Source organism: Brassica rapa, chromosome A02, assembly GCF_000309985.2.
Source record: "Brassica rapa cultivar Chiifu-401-42 chromosome A02, CAAS_Brap_v3.01, whole genome shotgun sequence".
NCBI classification, from domain to species: Eukaryota; Viridiplantae; Streptophyta; class Magnoliopsida; order Brassicales; family Brassicaceae; genus Brassica; species Brassica rapa.
In genome coordinates, this window is record NC_024796.2 from 23,116,378 (window position 1) to 23,140,388 (window position 24,011).

The 24,011-nt window shown below is 28.0% G+C and overlaps 1 long non-coding RNA gene and 1 pseudogene across 2 annotated transcripts; one reads left to right on the top strand and one right to left on the bottom strand.

The window, feature by feature from the left end:
• Positions 1–337: 337 nt before the first annotated feature.
• LOC103853762 lies at positions 338–5,522 on the bottom strand (annotated as a pseudogene).
• A 4,694-nt stretch (positions 5,523–10,216) lies between these two features.
• LOC103853763 lies at positions 10,217–22,001 on the top strand. 2 transcript variants are annotated; one of them, XR_004455545.1, is made up of 3 exons: positions 10,217–12,710; positions 17,499–18,344; positions 20,560–20,570. It is a non-coding gene; the product is annotated as an uncharacterized LOC103853763 (long non-coding RNA). The 2 variants fall into 2 exon arrangements; XR_004455546.1 differs by having other exon boundaries at positions 12,247–12,350; positions 12,654–12,710; positions 17,499–22,001.
• Positions 22,002–24,011: the final 2,010 nt, after the last annotated feature.

The following is a 24,011-nucleotide window of genomic DNA, read 5'->3' on the forward strand; positions in this document are numbered from 1 at the left end:
CAAAAACAAAAAAAAATTGAAAATTAAAAAATAAATCAAAATATTCAAACAATTTTTCAATACGTTAAAAAAAGATTGAAAACTGAAAAAGTTACAGAAAAAAATATTTTAAAATTTTCCTCACATATCATCGTTGATAATAATGATTTCTGACATATCACTAATGACGATGACAATGACAGTGATATGTTGAAAACCGTCAACTCATCGATTTGTCAACGATGTTAAGTCGAAAATTGTGATCAGACACATAAAGTATTTTAATTTTCTGTCTTTTTGCAAATACTATTTTAGTGTTTAATAATTTCAATTTTCAAATAGTAGCAAAAATTTCCAATAAAATAATGTTCCTTTGCTATTATTTATTATTAGATAAAGGAAAATTCATATCACATAATACAAGAAGTTATGGTAATTTCATCAGAGCATATTTGTAAAAGCTAAAGGAATCAAAATCTTCTGAAACAAAACATTGTTCTTGTTTGTAATGGGAGATTTCGCGTGCGTCTCTTTGAAACCATCTTCACAAGTGCCCGGTTCATCCGAAGCAGCACTCAGATCCACATTAGCACTTTTGTAATCGGCGGATTTAACGTTCATCAAAGCTTCATTTAAAGAATTATTAGCATCGTCATAAAGCTCTACGCAAGTGCTTAACGCAGGTTCAGTACCCGGTGGATACGTTTTGTTCTTGAGAATAGTCTCAACTATTCACGTTAGTTGTTTTGGACTCAGCGTAAGTAATTGATGCTAAGACCAATCCTTCTAGAGTAGTTGCGGTTTTACTCTGTGGATCTTGTTCAAGAGATTGGACGCAAAAATCATATTTGAGAGTAGGGTCTTTTGATGCAGCTGTTTTGCAAGAATCTTGAATAAGAGTTTGCGCGGTAGCGAAACAGTTTAAGAAGAGAAAGAACAATGCAACTGAAACGAAGAACTTCATTTTTTTTTCTTTGTGAGAAATGAGGATTGATGAATACGATGTTTAGTTTTTGATTCACAAGGATGTTGTATATATATATGTCGTAAGGGATGTTAACATATTCACTTTTAAGGATTATTTCTCAAATAATCAATTTATATTAACTTGGTCAACATGCAATATATGCTTTACATATGTACGCTTTAGATTTAGTCAACTCATTTTGATGTGTTTCCATATCATACATACAAATATCGAAAACAAATATTCACCTTTTAGTATTGACTTTCTTAGATTATTGGTATTTATGGGCATTTGGTTCAGTTTTTTGTTTTTTCGGTTCTATAGGTTTAGGATCTTTGCAGTATTTAGAAAATTTTGTTTGGTTTCAATTCATTATTTCAATTTTCGGTTCGTTCGGATAACAAAGTTAGGAACCGGCTAATATCCAAGTTAATTTTGGATACCATTTGGTTCAATTTTTGTTCTAGTTTTTTTTTGTCAAATCGGATTAAAAAGTAGAAATTCGGATTTTTGAATTAAATATCAGATATTTCAGGTTTTTGGATAAAAATTTGGATAATTTTAAATATTTCAAAAATGTATTATGGAATTCATTTTTGGGATATTTTGGTATATAAATAATATTTTTAAATTATTTGATCATTTGAAAACTAAATATAGTTAATATTTAGAAGTATGTAAACTATATACATATTATAGAAATTCAGGTATCTATTCGATTTCGGTTCAGTTTTGATTTTCAGTTTTAAAAATTTAGGATCCATCCGGATAATTGATAAGATAAAAATCTGAATCGAATATTGTTTTTCGTTTCGGTTATGTTTGATTCGTCGGTTCCAGATAAATGTGTTCAAACGTATTGAGTGGCGTGCAAACATCTTAACTCAAAGTGTGTGCATTTACTACACAATTATGTAGAAATATTTTTAAAAGCAAAGTTTCAAAAAAGAAGAAGATGATTTAAAACAGTGCCTTTTCTTTTTCTATTGAAGGAAGAGAATACATGGTGAAAATTTGGGTAACGTCCTGATCCATTAATCGTACCGATATATTTCTCTACCACAACGATTTATTTTAGAGTGCTTATATGTCACGCTTTTCCACTCCAATGTTTAAAAATATTATGCTCCATGCTCCATGCTCCGGATAATATCGTTCAGTCCACTCGTAAATTCTACAAAACAAGAATTAAACATTATTTAAAAGCCACTGTTTTCTTATAGCAATAGATAATTACCCGCACTCTGTGCAGAGTGATTTAAAAAAAATATAAAATACTCAAATATTATAAACAATATATACATTTTGTTATCAATAACTTTTTTTTTACATTTAATTAGAGGTGGACATATTCGAGTACATTTAGTTCGATTCAGATCCTTGAGGGTTTGGCTCGGTTTGGATCTTTGCGGGGTTGGTTCAAATTTGGGTTCGGATAATCTATTTAAATTTTTTTTAAAAATTAAAGTTCATATATACTTTAAATTTTTCAAAAACTAAAAACTAAAATAATATATAACATATAATTTTGAATAATGTATACCAAAATAATTAAACTCAACATAAAATTGGTTTAGCTTAAATTTTTGGATAGGAAATCAAAAGATAATTTAAGTATTTTAGGTATTTTAAGTATTGTTTAGCTATTTTAAACATGTACTTATAATTATTTGTATATATTTCCAAGTATTTTGGACAACTTAAAAACGTATTATATATTTTGTATTTTCCTTTAGATATTAAATTTTAAAATAATTAATATATTTAAGTATATAAATCTTGTACGGATATATTCGGATACCAAAAATATATGGTTTGGATCGGGTTCGGATCCGGTTCTATAGATACTAAAATTTTGAATCCATACAGAAATCTAACCAATTTTTGTTAAAGTTCAGTACTATTCTTTGGATGGGCCTTGGTTTAGTTCTTATGGATTCAGATTTTTTGCCCAATCCTATACTTTTATTCTGACAAAATTTTAAACGAAAATGATGGTTCATACAGATTTTGGGTATGCAACAATTTTTAAACCAAAACATATTTTACTATGTACATGCCAATTTAGTTAATTATTAAAACTGTTTTAGGCTCATTTAAAAAAATGATGATGGTTCATATCTGTTCTAGGCAAATTTCAAAATTAAAATATTAAGGTCTCAATACACTTTCAATGCAAATTTCAAAATTAACATATTTATATATTTTTAAATGGTACATAGTTTAATTTAAACGATATTAATATATATATATATATATATATTCTTGTTATAACAAAAAAATTAAGCCATTGATCGCAAACTTTTCAAAGGGATTTTTAACATTTTTGGTAATTTAAAGTCATTTAAAAAATTCAAAACGTAACATATAAGGAAAAATCTAATTTCTTTTATTATATGGTTAATGTGATTGTTTAATTTCTTTTAATAATATAAAATTAAACAAAAATGAGGAAGGATACAAAAATTGTTATCAAATCTTTATTATTCATAATCATTAATTATCATATATATGTTAATCATATTAGGTAATTCTGTAGCTTTTATTTAAGGAAACAATACATACTTTTTATATTTTTAGTTAATATAATGTTCTCTAGTAATAAGATTTTGGACCAACATTTTTCAATTGATTCTTAAACTGTCAAGTAGGCAAAATTGATATCGTAATTAAGTGACACCTATCTTTTTTTAATTAGTAAAAATTTAAGGTTATAACTTTTTAAATGACACTCAATTAATATGTAGGGGATTGGATAATTCTAGACTTTGGGCATATAATATCTCATACAACCAAAACGATTTTTTCTTGTACATTTTTAAAAAAAACTTAAAACTGTTTTTTTTTTGGACGAATATTCTCTCATACTATCGATCAATTTTTTATTTAGTTTATAATTTCTTATTTATAAATATCCTTCAATCGAATATAAAACATAAAAATGTGACTATTTCTGATTTTGCTTATAATTTATATATGATTTTATGTTCAAATTCTTATATAACTAGTATTATTATTCATTTGACATTTGACATCATCAGACAATCAAAAAATTGTAGCTAAGTGAAAGAAAATTTTAAAGTACTCTTATTATTTGTCTTATAAGGAACTAACTTTCGTTTTTAATAGATAATTTTGTATGTTAAAAAGGCATGACCAAAAATAGATACAAATATTTTCACATCTATATTTAGGTTTAAACTTTTACATATTATTTTTACAAAACACAATAGTATTTACATGAAGAGTATTACCTCGGTATTTTCCTTTAATTTCTTGATACAACTCAACCTTTTATTATCCTTATTACATCTTATGATGCTATCTTATGATGCTAACATAATTTTTAAGAGAGTATTTACATCTTATGATAAACAAAAAAAAATTGTATCATATTTTTAAGTCCTAACCAAAAGAGAATTGTAAAAAATTATTTGATGATATTTTTAAGAGAGTATTTGATGATGAACATGATACAAAATATTATTTAATTAACAAAAGAAGTGTAAAATTAGTATTGATACAAAATGTAAATTTTTTATTATTAACTAAAAATAATTATTTGATAGCAATTTTTTTTCTTCTACAGAGAAAATTGTAATAGGTTATATGATAGTAATTTTCTTTTTCTAAAATCTTAAACAAAAAAGAGTATTAAATTTTTTTTAATTGTAAATAAAAACGAGATTTATAAAATAGAATGTTTTCCTTTTTAAAAATAAATCCTAACAAAATAAAATTTTAAGGAATTATTTTATAAAACATTAAATTATTACATAAGAACATGTATAATGTTGTCATTGACTCGATTGGTGTATTTGACTTTCATTTCTTTTTACTTTTCATTCAGTTTCTTATTTTGGGTTGTGTTCAGTTTAAACGTTTAGATATAGTATTTTATCTAATCCTAAGTACAAAGTTTATAACAATTCATTTATGTACCATGACTATAAAATACAAATATTAACTTAAACTTATGTGCAAAAATAAGTTTTAATTATAAAATAAATCTCAAACAACATATGCAAAAAACAATCATAAAACTACAATAAAATTATTTATTATTTTATATTTTTAATTAAATTAAAACATTACACAAAGCCCGTTGCAACGCAGCGGGCTCATATCTTGTACAAAATAAAGCTATTAACGAGAACTAATCATATTTATTCTTAACTTTTGTTTTGGTAAAACTCACTTAACACCCTATTCCTTAATTAGGCGCTATAAGGGGCCAGCAGCTCCACTAAACTTGGTAGTGGGCATTCAGGTACCTATTCAGATTCGGTTCCGGTTTGTTCAGGTTTTAGATTTTCAGAGTTAAAGATTTCAACCACATTCGGATATTTATTAATTTTAGTTCGGTTCGGTTCTTTACGAGTATGATTCGGGTTCGGATTACTCGTTTAAATTATAATTAAAAAATTTAAATTCATATGTTCTTTAAATTTCTCAAATTTAAAAATATAGCAATATATAACATATATACTTGAATAATGTATGCTAAAATACCTAAACTTAACATAAAAATTGGTTTGGTTTCAAGATTTGGATGAATAATCAATAGATATTTTAAGTATTTTTGATGTTGTGAGATTTTTTTTGCTATTTTAGATATTTACTTTTGACTGTTTGTATATATATTTAAGTATATTGGAAAACTTCAAAATATCTTATATATTTTATATATATTTTGAATATTAAATTTAAAAATAACTAATATATTGAATTATAAATTTAATGCGGATATATTCAGATACCAAAATATTTCGGTTCGGATCAGATTCGGTTCTAGTTCTTTAGTTATCAAAATTTTGAACCTTTTCGTATATTTAACCAATTTTGGCGGTTCGATACTACTTTCCGAATCGGATTCGGTTCTTCGAATTCTGATTTTTTTCACAACCCTAACTAAAGTAGTTTGATAGCTATTTAAATGCGTGTGGATGAGTAATGCTATTAAACGAGTAAGAATGTCGATAACAACATAGACATCATTCTCTTTTTCTCAGGGGAGATATCTGTTAATTCTCGCCGTTAAATGACAATTCACAAATTACGAGTCCATCCATCTCTTACCTTCTTGAGAACATGTGAGGCCTTACCCTTTTTTTTTCTTTTTTTTTTTTGTCACAAAGTGAGGCCTTACCCATTTTCACGCTTTCAGGTATTCAAAGCTGAGGTTATGAGTGATAGCCATCTGAGTAAGTCTTAAGACAATCTTCCAAAAACTTCTTACTACTCTTAAAACTCTTCTCTTTATAATCTTCCCTCCAATTCTTTTCATGTTCGTTAGGTTGCTATAGCGTTTTACGTACCTACCAGGGTCAATCATTGATATTTTTCACTTTCTGGCTCTCGGGATTCTCTTTGAAATATGCGATGCAAAACTTATAGAATTCTTCGGTGTCTAACGGCAACGGGCTTCTAATTAAATTGGAAATATACTTGCATTTTTTTTTTTGAATAATAGAAGCTGCCTCTTTGTTGGCTGTTAAACCACTGAAGATAAGAACAGGGGCGGATCTAGGATCAAATATAATTGGGGGTACATACAAAAATTTTCACTATACATATTTTTTTTTAACTGGGGGCACTTGTTCCAAAATAAAGCTAATCGTTAAAGAAATACAAAAGTAGATGGGGGCATCCTCTCTCCAGAACGAACACAACGAGGTAAATCAACAACATTGTGTATTGTTTGAAGAGTTATATACGGTCACTAATGATCGAATTTATAAGCAAACAAAACCTATTTGTCTGCATTTTTTTTTTGAAACTTTTCATGTTCTATATTTTTCTTCAAATATTTTCGAATCAGAGAATCTGACACTCTGTTGGCCATGAAACGGTTAAAGAGGAGAAACAACACAACACATGCCTTCTTTTAGATGGCTCATTCATGTCATGCGTTACCACTCCACTCCGTGGAATTTGGTATTACGTTGAACATCAGAGTGTTATACAAACACATGCTTTTCTAATTATCTATAAGAGGTATGTTTGTTATACAAACACACTAGATGATAACCCGTGCGCTTACGCGGAGTGAATTCTTATAATAATGTTTGTTTATGAAATGATTTTAATATTTTGCAACACTACAATTTTTATTGATTATAAAATGATGAATACAAATGTTGGTCTCTTAAATATATCATCGTTGTTGAAAAGTTAACGTATTACATTTCATTTCAATTATTTTTAAGACTTCATATGCAAAAAAGAAAATTAAGTTTTGCGGTTGACACAAATCACGAAAACCAAATAAAAAACATCGATTGTATAATGACGAAAGGAGATTAGGTTTTCTGCTCTCGATTTGGTTACTATTGATTCTCCATAAGTGATTTCATTTTCTACCTCTATAGAATTGTGCTTTCGTGCTCGTCTTTGTTTCATTGATATGAATTAAGTTTCTTTTTTTTTAGTTTCTTTTTTTTTTAACTTCTTTTATGAATTCAGTGAATTACAAGTGTCAATTAAAAAAATGAACATATGTAAAAAAATTAGTTTCACTCCATATACATATCTAAGAATTAAAATTTTGAAAAAAATCACCGCCAAACTATATTAACAGGTTAGTGTTCAAATCTAATATATCAACATGTTATATATAGAATATAAATGCAGACTCGAAATATAAATATTTGACTAGTATATATTCATCAGCTTGGTCTAAAAATCATCTATTAGAACAATAAAACAAATTACTTATTTCACCAGTTCGGGTAAAATCTGAGTCCGAACGGTAATATCCGAATCCGAATGGATATCCGAAGATAACCAAACATAAGTATAATATACACTATATTTCTAGTTTATTTTTCTCATTTTATTCAAAATATTTATATTAATGATTCCTATTTCTTAAAATTAGATAATATACAAGTAATTATGGACAAAATCATTTGCTACTCACTTAAAATACATATCACGTTCTTGTTTCTTGCATTAATAAAAGTTGCATCTAAATTTTCAAAACAACAACTAAATTATCTTCTTTTTATTTTTAAAGTTTTATCTCCAAACCTATTAATAGTTTAATCTCTCAAAAATTAAAAAAAAAGTTAAGTTAAAATACATTTTAAATACAAAAAACTTAAACAATGAATAATTTATTTATTTTTTTTCAAAATTTAAATATCTGAACCCGACCCAAAATATCTGAACCCGAACATAAAATACCCGAACCCGACTCGAAGTGTAGAAATACCCGAACGGGTTCTATACCTTTATACTGAAATATCCGATACAAACCCGAACGTGTTTTTTGAACGCCAACCCCTATGATATATGATCATTTGTATCTTGCTTGAACAAAAAAAGTTAAACCATTGATCACAAATTTTTTAATGTGGGACTTTTACCATTTTTAGTAATTTATAATTGTTTTTAAAAATTCAAAATATAACATATAAGAAAAATTCTAATTGTTTTTATTATATGCTTAACATGATTGTTTAATTTATTTTAATAGTATAAAATTAAACAAAAAAAAAGAGGTTAGAATTTTTTTATATCAAATATGTATTATTCATAACCATTAATTGTGATATATATGTTAACCATATTGGGTAATTTCGTAGTTTTTATTTAAGGAAAGAAAAAATATTCTTTTGTACACTACTAATTAATTTGATAGTTAGTTTAATAAAAAACATAGTATATGTTTATATAGACCAACTTATTTTCTAACAATTCTAAGAATCATTCTCGTGATGACACGTGGCTACAAAAACATGTCGTAATGCTCCAAGATTAATATATAGGGGATGATTTTAAAAAATATTATATTTAAAACTGAGAGGTGTCGGAAGAACAAACTCTTTCAAGAATATGTTTTTTGGTTAGTTAATTATTTAAAGAAAATTTAGAAGTTAAGAATAGAGAAAGTATTTGAAATATCCAAGTTAAATTCATGCTATCTAGATGAAACTTGTAAAAATGCTTTAGAGGTTCCTACGGAAAGATGACAAAAGAGAACCTAAGTAAAGAAGACTTATTCTTGGGTTCACCTCTAGGCGGCTTATTTTTGGGTTCACCCCTTAAGGTGAACCTAGGTTCACCAACCAATAGGGTTGTGTTATTTCATATTCGATATCTTTTATAAAAGAAAACAAAATATTGGCAAGTTATATTATGTTTATAAAATAAAAAGATAAATAAAAAATTGTAGTAATTACAAAAAAAATATTTTTAACATCGTCAGAAAAAAATTAAACCCTAAACCCTAAATCCTAATCCCTAAACCCTAAATCCTTGGATAAATCCTAAAATCTAAATCAAAAACACTAAAAACTAAAACACTCAAGGGTTTAGGATTTAGAATTTAGAGTATAGGGTTTAGGGTTTCTGTAACAACTATTTTTTTTACCTTAAAAACATAATATAATTTGGTAATATTTTGTTTTATTTTCTAAAAAAATATCGAATTTGAAATAATGAAATCCTATTGGTTGGTGAATAATTCCATAAAGAAAGATAACGAATTAATAAAAAGTGGCTTTGAAAACTTTTAAGGCTTTATAATCTAAAAATGAACCATAAATATATTCTAAAGCCATAAGTTGCTGGCTTAAAGAAAAAATCAACATAACACGTTAAAACAACAAAAAGTGGGCTGTGAGAAATTTTTTTTTTTTTTTTTTTTTTTGGTAAAATGGCTGTGAGAAATTTTACGAAGACTTTGAGGATTTTAAAAAAATTTAAACGTGATTGGGAAAAACTAACCTTTGAAGGCTTTAGAAAGAAGTCAAACGTCTCGCTAGAAACTGTGAGTATGTGCATGCAACATTCCATGTCACTGCAGAAGCATAAGTTTGCAATGTTGTTTAGAGATCAAGATCAATGATGCTTAAGCGTAAGATTTGCTCTTCTAAGTTTACTTACTCAAAGCTTGTATTTTCCTCCTTGTCAGTCATGAGAAAAACTGTAGACGGCACGATTTTGGCAGGACCACAAGTGTAAGCAAGCCCAGGACCAAGCAACTTGAAGTTCTTTTTTTTTTTATAAAAGTAAGCTTGAAGTTCTTTGGAAGCTTAATAGTTTTGTTCGTAGTTCCAGCCAAACCAACACTAACCTGAAACTGTGATACAGCGGATGATGGATCTTAACCCCAAGCTCTAACTACCTGGCGTTTGCAACAGTTTGAGAACTGTTGATTATAAGGGACACCTGGTAAGAGATCAACGACAGTTGGGGTTTTCTTACAGCAATGAGGTACGTTTCCCTTGCTAGTATTAAGAATTGTTGTTTCCAAGCGTGTAAGACCTTGACATGAACCAACCAACTTGATCTATAAGTCTTCAAATCTTTAATCGCAGTAATTTTCATATTAGCAGCCATAGAGATGTCTTGTTGGTAGTGGTTTGTTTATGAAGCGTTCTAGGTAATCATATTTATAATAACAATGGGAAAACACGTTTAGGTATTTAGGTTCGTATTTTTCGGGATACCTTGGAGAATATTCTGAATCGTATCTTGAAGGATTTTCAAAATTAAAATATACTTCCTCTGTTACCGAAAGTAAGATTTTATAAAGTGTTCACGTTTATTAAGAATTCAATAAATGTTTATAATTAAAATTTTCTTTTACTTTATTATGCATTTTCAATAACTTTTCACCAATGAAATTTAATCAGGTCAGATATTTTTATTTAATGTTTCTTAAAAGTATAAAAAAGTATCTTAAACATATAGAAAACTATTTTTGTGGAACAAGTAAAAAATCTAAAACATCTTAGTTTTGGGAAAAGAGAGAGTAGTTAATATTGTGGATTCTATTTTAACGATGAGACAAATTCGGTGACCATAATTTAGAAAATTGTTTTAAATATATTTATATTCTCCGTTATTGCTATAAATGATTATGATTGTTACCAAAGCTAATAATTATAGAGTTAGCTAAAAGCTTCAAAAATAATCAACATGTATATTGTTTTCATATATTAATTGTATCTAGCAGATTGTTTAGTTTGTTTGTATTAAATGATATTGATTGGTGGCCAGGTTTGAATATCATGAATTAACAAAACTATACTATTGTCCCCTTGAACAAAACCAAATATTATCAATTTTGGACTTTCACTATCCTTCTTGTATATAAAAATTTATATCACCTGATTTGACCAAGAACGAGATGTAGAGAACAATTAGTTACCAGTTCCATATAATGTTTCATGGGTTCATCAGAGCGTCCATGGGATTTCTTTGTACAAAGGCACAAAAGATGAAACCAGTTATTCATGAGATGCCGGAGAGAGGATTTATCAGAGTTTTCCGGTTGGGACAATAAGAGAGAGATGTGGAGGTGGCGAACAAAGAGAAGCTGGCGATAATACTTGAAAACTCTGCAACAGCCAAATCGTAAGTTTTGAAGTCGGTAAATAATGAGTGGGTATGGGACTAAGAAAATTAGTTTTAAATTAGTTTTTCTTTTAATATTTTTAAAATTATATAATTAGAGGGTTATAATTGGGTTAACCTTAATATTAGCTCTAAGTGGAGAAAAATCCTTAATACTATTCTAAGGGGACAACAGCTAAGTTTTGTTGTTCTTTATTAGCAAAATTCCCAAAACAAATTGTGTAAAAATGACATATCAAATTATGAATGCTAATAAAAAGAGATTTTTTTAGGAATTTACTGGAAATAAAGACGATATTCATATTCAACTTTGCTAAATAATTTAATAAAATGTAAAACAAATACATTTTGTAAACTTTGATATATCATTTTCAAACAATAATGTGATACATTTGGTGATACAAACGTTCTGTAGGCAAGACTTGTTTTGTATGAAGATAATAGTTGTATAAAACCCTATGTTAACTTTTTATGCTTTCCTTATCTTAGGCTATTGTTAAAATTAATGGTTTTGCTTCCAATAGTATTGTAATTGGTATATAGGGTTTTATTGTTCGTAAGCTACGGTGTTGGTTTAAGGTATATAAGAGAGGTTGATTTTTCTATTGGTTTTGTTGTATAAGAGACTGTACTAAATGATGCAATGTGATTGGTCACTAAATACTTGCTATCGATTGGTGTATATTTCTGACTGATTTTAATTAATTATGAAAAACTATAATTAAAGCAGTGGCATTCTCTTGTAAATAGTTTGAAAATTAAGAGCAGAATTCTAATATAGTTCTTGCTTTAATAATATAGATTCTTATCTCTTTTTTTCTTCAATAGAACTCACTTAACACCCTGTCACACTCGTCTCACAGTCAGCCATCTCACTAATCGTGCAAGGAATGAAGGTCATTACGTAGAGGACTTCATCATTCTCTTTTTTGAAGGGATTTATTTCGCCTTTTTTGAATCTCTCCCCACAATCAACCACTTCCCTGTTTGCCATCCCCAAATCAGGGGAAGCCATATCACGATCCTGCTCTTTGAGGTAATTCAAACCTGAGGTTAGCCACTCATAGCCATCTTGGTAATGGTTAAGACAAACTTCCAACTTCTTTTTAATAAGCCTACTTTTGTATCTCTTCTCTTTTATGAACTTCTCCACAATTCTTTTCATGTTTGTTATGTTCGATATCGCGTTATTCGTAGCTACCACGATCAAGTCAATCTTATTTCTCACTTTCTTGGTCTCTGGATTCTCTTTAAGAGATCTGATGCAAATCTTAAGGAATTCTTCTGAATCCATCGGGCTTGGAATATCTGACAAACGCTTGCAATTTTTTTGAATCAGAAAATCTGCCTCTTTGTTGGCTGTGAAACCACTGAAGAGAAGTACGAATACAACGAGGTAAGTCAATAACATTGTGTATTTGTTTGAACAACTATATCTGGTATTTGTGATCAATTTATAAGCAAACAAAAAGTTGACAACATGAGTATTTTAGAAATGGACATTCTTTTTATAGATGGCTCAGGTCATGCGTTGCCACTCCGCTTGCTTCGTTAGCCATTTTTCCTGGGTCAATTTCAGTTTGTGCGCCTATTTATTTCTTCATTTGAATATGCTAATATCTTTGAGTACACATATGTTGCTTTTCCAGTGTCAAATACATTTTGTAATAACTTTTAGGATACCTCTAAAACTGATTTGTAATTGGTCTTATGAGAAAAAAAAAGGTGAGATGTAAAATATTTTCATGTAAAAAAAATTAACAAATATATGGATTCTGATTATGGAATATTACTACAATTTTCCTTTTATTATTTTAATTAATAAATAAATTACAAAAAGTACAAAGAAATACACACATTTTAAACGATAAAACAGTAACTTCTGCATTGAATCTTATCACGTTTTAATTAGCAGTGTCTTTAGACATCCTCTTAGACATTAATTTTTTTTATAAAGTAATTGTTGTAAATTTAACAGTTACTAGATTTTGACCCGCGCTTTTTAAGAGCGGGATTTTTACGTTGTAAAAAACCAAAGAAATGTCTATGTCACTTAGTCACAAATGTTAATATAGATAAATTTTTCATCATGAGTTAACATAGAAAAATCTTTCATATTTACGCTCGTTTCACTTTTGACCGATTTTTAAAAAATTTCAAACCCGTTTAGATCCTTTTTAATAGGATTAAGCATTTAGTTATGTATAAAAATATGTTTTTACTGAAAACTTACGTAGAGAAATGCTAGTACACAAAGATTGTTTATTTATCAAACATAATATTAAAAAATAAAAATAGGTATATAGATTATAATAATTTAAACATTGTTAATAATAATTTTGAATGCAAATAAATATATTATTAAAATATTAAGGTTTAAAATAATTTATATAATAGAAAAGTATAAAAACGATATGACTAAATTGGTTAGAAATAGATTTCTCATTATTATCATAAATGAAATTCTAAATAGATATTTTTGGAATGACATATTTTGTTGATTACATGATAAAAAATATAATATAATATTTATGTTTCAATAAGAAAGATGGATTTTAAAAAAAATCCAGAAAGTTTATAATAATTCTTTTAATAAATAATATTTATATAGATAAATCTGTTATGTTTAAACCCGTATCTTTTTTAACTGATACCTTTTGAACCACAGAATATTTTATGCTGTGAGAATTCAGGAAATAATGTCTAGGGCTGGGTTAAAATCTGAACCCGGAGAACCGAACTGAATCCGATTCGAGAAAATAGTACTGAACGTGAACCCAAATTTTCTAGATATCCGAACGGGTTTAAAATTTTGGTATCTAAAAAACCAAAACCGAACTAAAAAAATTTGAATATCTCAATATATCCGAATTAGATTTATATACTTGAATATATTAGCCATTTTATATTTAATATCCAAAAAATATCCAAATTGTATTGGATATTTTGAAGTTGTTCAAAATATTTGAAAAATATATAGAAAAAGTCAAATATAAATATCTAAAGTAGCTAAACTGTACTTAAAAGACCAAAATATTTAAAATATATTCATTGATTCTCTAACAAATATTCAATTCAAACCAATTTTTACGTTAGGTTTAGTTATCCTGGCAAACATTACTCAAAATTGTATGTTATATATAATTTTAATTTTTAAATTTGGAGAAATTTAAAGTCTATATAATTTTAAAAATTTTAAATAATTTAAACAGTTATCCGAGATCGTGAAGATCCGAATCGAATCCGAACAAAAATTTATAAAATCTGAATGGGGCTGAAATCTTTTACCCCAAAAATCCGAAATCCGAAGAGACCCGAATCGAACCCGAATGGGCATCCGAACACCCACCCCTAAAATGTATATATCACTTTGTCACACATTTTAAAATCATGTTTAAACCCGTCTCTTTTTGAACTTTTAAATTTCAAACTCATTTAGATCCATATTTTCTAATAAGATTATCATTTAGTTCTATATAAAAAATATTTTTTACTGAATGCTTACATAAAAAAAATGTTAGTACACAAGGATTAATAATTTTGTTTATTTTTCAAACATAATATTATAAAATAAAAATAAGTATACATATCATAATAATTTTAATATTGTTAATAATAATTTCGAATTAAAATAAAATACATTGTTTAATATTTTTATAATAGGCAAAACATATATTATTGAAAAACATATTCAAATGCTATGACTAAATTTGTCAGAAATAGATGTCAAATTATTATCATAAATGAAATTCTTAAGAAAAATATTTGTAATGACATATTTCTTAGATTACATGATAAAACAATTTTTTTGTAGAATATTTATGTTTCAATACGAAAGATGAATTGTTTAAAAAATATAGAATGCTTATAATTAATTTTTCAAAAAAAAGATATTTAAAAATACATAAATCTGTCATGTATTTAAACCCGTTTCTTTTTTAACTGATCCTTTTTAAATCTCAAACCCGTATAATTTCATTTATTCTTCTAATAAGATTAATCATTTAGTTCAAGTATAATTTTTTTTGCTGACGAATTAATTATTTAGTTATGAAGATCTTCCTGATTTTATTTTAAGAAAGAAAGTTGTTAGCATTCCGAAACTGATGCATTTAATTGATTGCTATGAAAATATGATTATTATAAATATCTTATCTACCGTTTAATTAGGAAAATGTTAATTGTTGTTAATGAATATTCCCGCACCTATTTCGCTCGTATATTTCATATTTATTGTTTATATATTTGTTTCTTTACGTGTGATATATTGGATGATGTTATTCATACCAACATCGGTTTAGTTTTCTATAGAACATTTGAATTGGTATCCTATAGGAATTGAAATGCTGTAAATTGTTTGTGAATACTTTTTCAAAAAAGTAAATTGTTTGTTTATAAACTTGATATCAAGTTAAAGATGTGTATTTATTATGTTGGTTTCGGCATTTAAATATACAGAATCATGTACTTTATAATTTATACTTCGATGGATTGAACCAGCACACCATTTTATTATATTGTTAAGTATGTAGATGGTTTACGTTAGTTGGGTAAGTTGATCATTATAGGGTTTTCTGTTGTATAAATAAAAGGAAAGTAAGAAAATTCAGAATTTAATTAAAATCATAGGTTTTAAATATTTCAATGGTAGAGATCTGTAAATATAGGTGAAACAGAAAGGCATCTCAAAAAACAATATTCTGTTTTAATAGTATTGATGATTGCATTGATTTTATAATATTTTTATGTAATAATATATGATTATTTATCTATCTAAAAAAGAGTTTTTTTTTTATCTAGTGCTGCCACGTCATCTGCTAGCTAGATAAGTTGATTGATTTCACACCGACACGTGTCCAGCCTTCCCGAAACGCACAGCTTCATTTATTCTAAATCTGACGGGCTTTAATCGTTTGCTCAGAGCATCTGCATTGAAGGTTCAATGCAGAAGTTCACACATTTCCCCAAAAAAAAAAAATTAAAATATTCTATTTTTGGTGAACTCAGCTCTTGCAGGTTCAGTGGGATGAACCTGGTTCATCACTGTATCGCGGGCCCCACGCCACGTGGTGGCCCGTGATTAGTCCGCTTAATTTTTTTTTTTTTTTTTTTAAAAAAAAATCAAACAGAAAAGTTTTAAAAAAATAATAATAAAAAATTGAAGTTATGAACCTCCCTCAAGGTTCATTGATGCTGATGCCCTCACTGCGCCCCAAACAAACAAAGTTCGTCCCTAACCCTAATTCTAATGACTCAGATTCTTCTCTCCTCTTCTTCAACGTGCACCTTCATTTTTTCGTAAACCGACCATGGAATTTGTTGAAGGTAATGGGAGACGAGATTTTACGGCTGATCTAAGTGGTGTTAATCTGTTCGTGTCCTTTAGAATGAATTTCTTTATGCCAGATAAGAGAAATTCGAACCGTTACGGGATGCAATCAATCGTCGTCATTAGTGATCATCTTAACTGCTTAATCCCACTTTTACCACGATTCCTCATCCAATGTATCTGCCCTCCCTTTCAGTCGGTGAATCTCCATGTATAAAAAGGTACGCCTTAATCCCGTAAACATCATCCTTTGATTCTTTTCATTCCTCACGACAGTAAAAACTTTTTTTAAGCAGAGTGGCTAACTTATCTCTCCTCCTTGATGACTTCAACGGGTCTCTGTAGCACCACCACCATCTGCGGCGAGCTTACGTAGGTCGAAATGCTTCTTCTTAACGCTCAGATACCTCTGGTGATGTTGAGAAACAAACGCCTCCCTTTTCCTTAAAGATCTACATATGACGTTAGGAATAGAGTTCATGGTGTTCTGGAGTTTCTGGTTTCATAACTAGAACATGGAGTTTTGGGAAGGTGATGGGAGACGACTATTTACTGTTTGTTCTCGCTTTCTTCTCGCTGGCAAATAGAAACCAGAATTATGGGTTTTTAGTGTTTAATCTATCCTTGCAGTCCCGGATTGCAAACTTTCTACGGGTCATAGGATTATAAACTGAACCTGATCAACATGAGCAAAGCTAAATACATGAGATCTTTGAGTGAGAGTCAATACCTATGGCAAGACAACTGATTTTGCTTATAATTATATCATCATATAATTGAAACTCTAAAAGCTTACGTTGGAGACAAATTACAATTATAAAAATGAGATTCCTGTTGTTTTATCTATCCTTGCAGGCCCAGATTGTAGACTTTCAAAAGAGAGTTGTTGAAGTAGATGTTACAGAAGTTTTCTGACATATGGAGTTGTGTTGGAAGCATGCTGGTAGCTCACGATTTGTCTGTCACTTTTAAGGGCAATTCTTTTGTCCTAGCTAAAACGTTGCCAATCTAAATATTTAACTTTTGTGTTTCATGGTCAAGGCTAGCAGATTAACTTAGGTTTCTGGAATAAATAAAACACTGCAGAAAAATAAATACAGATTCGAATGGGAATGTTCTGCTTATACGGGTTTGACGATCTTTGGAATCTATCATGGTTTTGATCACGACATTGATAGCTGTCTATGGTTTTAAACTAGAGTAGCTTCCTTCAATTTAAATTAATCTCAGAAAAATGTAGTGTTACGAAATAAATGGTGAAGATATATAATGGGCATATGTCTATTTTTATTGTTCAGATTAAAAGAGAAGTGTCGAATATTATTGTGAGAGTGGTAGTTCGTAAACTTTTGCTGTCACGAAAGATAAGAATATAGAGCTCTCACATGTAAGACGCCAACATAAACTATAACGTGAGTTTCTTCTTTTCTTTTATTGTTCTTTCCACATCTCTAAATATTCTATGTTTTCTATGTTCTTACTAATGCAACTCTTGGATAAGAACCATACAACAGGAAAGACTAGATGTTTTATGTTTTCCTCTGTTCTTATCAGAAAATGTATTTTTCTTTCTATTTTGGTTAATTTAGAATGGAAGGTTAGTTTGTTTAGATCACTGAGGAAGCTATAGAGCTTGAAAAGCAACTCAGACAGACCACTTAGGAGAAGAATGAAGCTGTGCGAGGCCAAGACTTTGGGAAGGTGTTGTCTTCGAGTTTGTCTTACTGTCTATAAACCCAAGAAAAGTGTTGTCGGATAAATCTAGCTGTCTTTTCCAATATTGAGCAGAGCCTCCACGCCGGTTATCGGCCAACACGAAGCTGTCAAAGCCATTAACCAGCAGTGCACTGCGAAGAGTTTTAAGGGCCTAAGACAAATTTTAAAAATAAACTTATTTATAACTATAATGAAAACAATTTTGCAATATGATATATCGCTTTCACCAAATGCACAAATCTAACGCTCTAAAAGAATAAGTTTATGCTATATTAGTCTAGTATGTGGAAAAAGTTTTTAAAAAATAAGTCTAAACCATTAAACCTGGAGACCTAAGGCGAATGTCTTTTTCAATACACTACAGACACGTTTCTGTTAACCAGGAGATTCAACGTGCATGTGTTGGGCTCAAGAATCCGAACCGCCCAATCACAAGTTTCATTTTCAATGTTAAACGATTTTTGTAAAGTGTTCTATGTACATTATATTTTATGTAATTCTTTCATGCTGCTTGATCGTAGATTTAAAACATCACACTGGATTGTGTTTCACTGCAAACAGATTTGTAAACTATGCATTTAAAAAATGTACTTATCATTTCTCATACTTTTTCTTCTTTTTGGTGACAGTTAAAAGTAGTTCGCCGTAATGGAATTACATCATTCGGATTGGGTTTTATGAAAAAGGATTAGGATGTCTAAGTAAATAACTAAATAAAAGTAATATCTTCAAAAGTTAAAATGACAATATTAATACAGCACAAGACGTTGGTAAATGTTTGTTCTCTTTCTTTTTCTAAAACTGTTTTAATCATTTAAGAAAGAAGGTTTGGAGTAGTTCAAAAAAAAAAAAAGAAGGTTTGATTTACAAACTATTTCCTGAAAACTATAAGCCTCTGGCCAAGATAAAGTAAAAACATAATAGAAGCAATAACATACAAACAGCTTATAAACATATCTGGTTTTCTTTATCGAAGCCAAAGGTCCAGTATCTTCCTAAAATTCTTCATGTGGATAGTGACGAGATGATGTTGTGGACGTCTCGATCTATTTTTTTAAGCAAAGCTTCATGGGTGATGTAGTGCTGGTTGTGGAGTACATTATTATACAGTTTCCAAAGATGAAAAATAGGTCCTTGAGCTCTTATATTCCTGAGAATAGGTGGTAAGTGTTCCACACTACTTAAACCTTATCGTGAGTACTCACAAACTTATCTTTCAGAGTCAAAACTATAACAAAGCAATAATAACCCACCAATTATGGTTTTAAAATTAAAGAAAACAAACAACGTTACATAGACTCACCATGCATGTCTTCAAGTTTTTTGTGAAAAGATACAGCTTGAGAGTCGAATACACTCAAAAAGAGAGTCCAGTTTTTATTATATAAGATGGTCGTTACAAAAGTTGCCTTTGAACAAATATCAATTTTAATATATTGGTGTACTTATATAAGAAACTAGTATCGTTAAAATATACAGTTTGTTTTCATAAAGACAACAAAAATATTAATTTCATATAAATATTAACATGGTAACTCTATAATAGATAACAAACCCATTTCAATAAAAAAACAAAAAAAAACATTATACATTAATATCTATCAAAAAGGTGACGATATTTAACCCAAAACCTCAGCTATCTAAGTACACTAATACATCAAAATACAACACAAAAAGTACATTCCTTCCATTCAAATCACCATGAAAACAGAACTACTTTACAAGCTATCCTTCACCTTCACAAAGGTATCTAACCATCAATATAAAGAGGTTTAATACAAATCAAAGAGATATATCAAAAAAAAAAGAAAAAAAAGAGATAATCCATTAATATCAACTGCTCTAAAACTGCTTTTGGTTATATAACCGAACACAGACTTTATTAAATCATTTTTCGATGACAGAAAACATAAAAATTGATGATGATGATGATGATGATGATGATGATGATGATGATGATGATAATGATGATGATGATGGTGTGGAGAGAGGAAAGCTCTATCTACCAAATGACTTCTCACGGATTTCTAGAGCCTTTATTGCTAATTCCTCATAACAGTCAGGTTGAGAAGGAGTGACTGCAATGGGAAGGTTATGGACTGATCTTCTGAAGCAACTTACTTCTCCATGATGTCAAAACATGTTCTCAGAAATCACACGGCCTCCACATAGTTTTTGCACTTTAATAAGATGTTGCAAGGTGTATAAGATGTGTAGCTATGCTTGATGGTTTTTAAGATGTTGGTGAGAAAAAATCAACAAAAACACTACTATCATATTCATAAACAACCCTATACTTAAGACCCCAATAACAACACAAAATACAAATTTCCATAACACATATATCGTAGCACGGACCGACTCTAGTATAAAATATTATTGTGTGTTTTAATATTCTAAAGTCAAATTAAAGTTTTATATAAATATTATAGAAATTGCCACATATGCCACATTCATAGTACCACTTTTCATGTTTACACTAACCATTTTTACCCTCACTTTTAATGATGGGTAAAAAATATTTATACTCCTAAAGTTAATTAATTTAGACTTAGGGTTCAGAGCTGAGGGGTGGATAGGTTTTTGAAATGTGAAATTACGGATTCTAATAAATATATAAATAAATACTTAAAAAAAATAAAAAAAAAATAGTTTCAAACATAATTTTTGATTTTCACAAAAAAAATTATGAAAAAAAATAAAAAAAAATCGGAAAAGATTGAATTTAAAAAAGTATAATTCGAAAACATAAAATATATATTTTATTATTTATTTAAGTAATTATTTATCATATATATATATAACAAGGGTACAAGAGTCTTTTGCCACTTAATGAAAAAAATATTTTTGAACATGTCCCTAAAATGGTGGTAAAAATGAATAATGGTATCATGAAAGTGATTAAGATGAAATTTTCCCATTTTTTTATTGCTGAATTTTTTGTACCTAAAAGTTTATAATTAACTTAACTGATTTTTAAATTTTAATAGGTTGGACGATTAATAGGTGGAAACAAAACTTTGAAAATAGAAAGACAATGATCTAGTTGTTGTTTTGAGAATTTGGATACTTTTGTTGATGCATGTTGACATACATTTTAAGTGAATATCAAATCACTTTTTCTGCAACTATATGTATATTATCTGATCTTGAGCTATTTATAACATCAATATAAATATTTTAAATAAAATGAAGGAAGTAAACTAGGAATATAGGGTTAATTATACATATGTTCGTTTATTTTCAGATATTATATGTTTGGATTCAGATATCCAATCTCTTCTAATTCAATACCATCTGGATATTTTACTACTTCGCTTCGGATTTTGGTTTGAGTTTATTTGGCTCAGATTTAGGTGGCGTCGGATTTCTTTTGACAGGTAGGGAAGGGATGAGAATAAGTTAAAACCAAGCTTGGTATCTATACTATACTAAAAGGAGGATATAAGCTCCTTTTAGAGTGTCCACGTAGGCACAAAAAATCGTCCAATCAGAGAGCTCGAAGTTGCAACGTCATATCATTTATTTTTTCGTAAAAAATAAAAAAACAATGCAAAGGAGAGGATCGAACCCGGGTTAGTATGACATAAATATAGGGCAAATACCACTAAGCCATTGAAACTTTCTTGAACACATATACAAGAATCACTAAATATGTAATCACACTCTTATGTACATTTACAATAATATGGATTCAATTTTCAAGACTCCGATAATTTGTTTTGTAAAAAAAAATAACTAAGTGACTAAGATAATATATTCTTTGAAAGTGTGAGAATTGACAAATATGAAAAGACATTGATTTTTGTTTTCGTGAAAAAGTTAAGAATTTTGTAAAAGTAAGTTTAACATATAAATTTTCGTGACAAATATGAAAAAAACATAGATTTTTGTACAATTTTGACAAAACAACTCAAAACATAATTCTCTAATGTCTTAATAAAATATTATTTAAGGGTGCAATAATTAAATATATCAATTCAATAAATTTTGTAATTTATAGACAAAACAATAACACAACAAATTTTGAAATATTTATTTAACCTATCGATTTCTTTTCATGAGAATCCAACTAAAGAAGATAGAAAAAAACAATTAGATTTATTTAATTATGATTTTATTAAATTTTGATTAATTTCAAATTGTAAGAATGTATCTTTTTGAAGTTACAAAAAAATAATGTTCTTTCTTTATTACACTAGCATTATATATAGATTCCATATACACAAATAAATATAATATAACAACATAAGCTTGCTTTCCCCGATTCATATAAAAACTTTTAAGTTATCCACCAAAACAAATTAATTAAATCAATCAAATTGTTAGAATATAACAAATTAATATATAATTTTATTTTAAATTAAATTATTTAAAAAGTGTATTTTCATTAAAAACAAAATAATAAATAAGTAAAACTGATTTAATGGTAATTTTTATGACATATATATATTATGTGAAAGAAATATAAGCTTAATATGGAAAAAAATCTTAAATACAAAAAACTCTAAAATTAACAAAAAAACAAATAAAAATTAAACTATTATATCAATTGAAAGCTTCTTAGACAATATTAATAAAATATTTAAGTGATAATTAGACAAATTTGATTTTTTTTTCAGCCAAAAGTTTATTATTAATTAGCATCAGTTATTTCAAGATGTTTAAGAAATGATGGACTTAAATGATATATGAACTATGAATAGTAGTACTTTGTAAAGCTGACTTAGATAACACATCTGCACATTATTTCCAGTCTTTTTTTATGCCTAAATTCAATTTCTTCTGAGCAGTTATTCCACAAAGAGATCGTATGAAATATTGTTTTGATATTCAGATTTGTTTCTTGACTGTTAAGAAGATTGATAACTGTAAAATGTCTCCTTCGAATATTATATGTCTATAACTAAATCTCCGACATGAGACAACTTTGTTTAAAAAATAAATAATTTCATTTTTTTATACTATATAATAAATATATATTATTTACTGATAATAAAAATATAGTTATTCATCTATCACAAATATCTATGCAAATATGTGAATCAAGTACAACAATCAAATAACATAATGGTTTCCACAAAGAAAATTTATAAAATATATTTATGTTATGTAGTCTTATTTTATATTTTTTAAATAATGTAATACAATATTATACATTATTTTTTAGAATTAAAAAATACATATAATATCTTATCCGCGCGTAGCGCGGTTAAAAAATCTAGTATATACAACTTTTCAATTCAACGCTTAACTGTCGTAAGTCTATAGTAAATGTATTCCAAAATATACCGTAAAATAATTGCTTGGAAAGATATGAATATTTGATTGGAAATAGAAATTAAAGTGACTAGGCAAAAGAATGGACCACATTTACATATAAAAATATATATACTAGATGATAATCTGCGCGCATCGGGTAAGTTTTTTTATGCTAATGTTTGTTAATTAAATGGTTTCAATATTTTACATCAACACAATCTTTGTTCATTGTAAAATTGTAAAATGACGAATACAAATGTTGGTTTTTAAATGTATCATTGTTATTAAAGAGTTAATGTATTATAATTAATTTTATATATTTTTTAAGACTGCATATGTACAAAAAAAATAAAATTTTACGGCTGACACAAATCACAAAAACAAGATAGG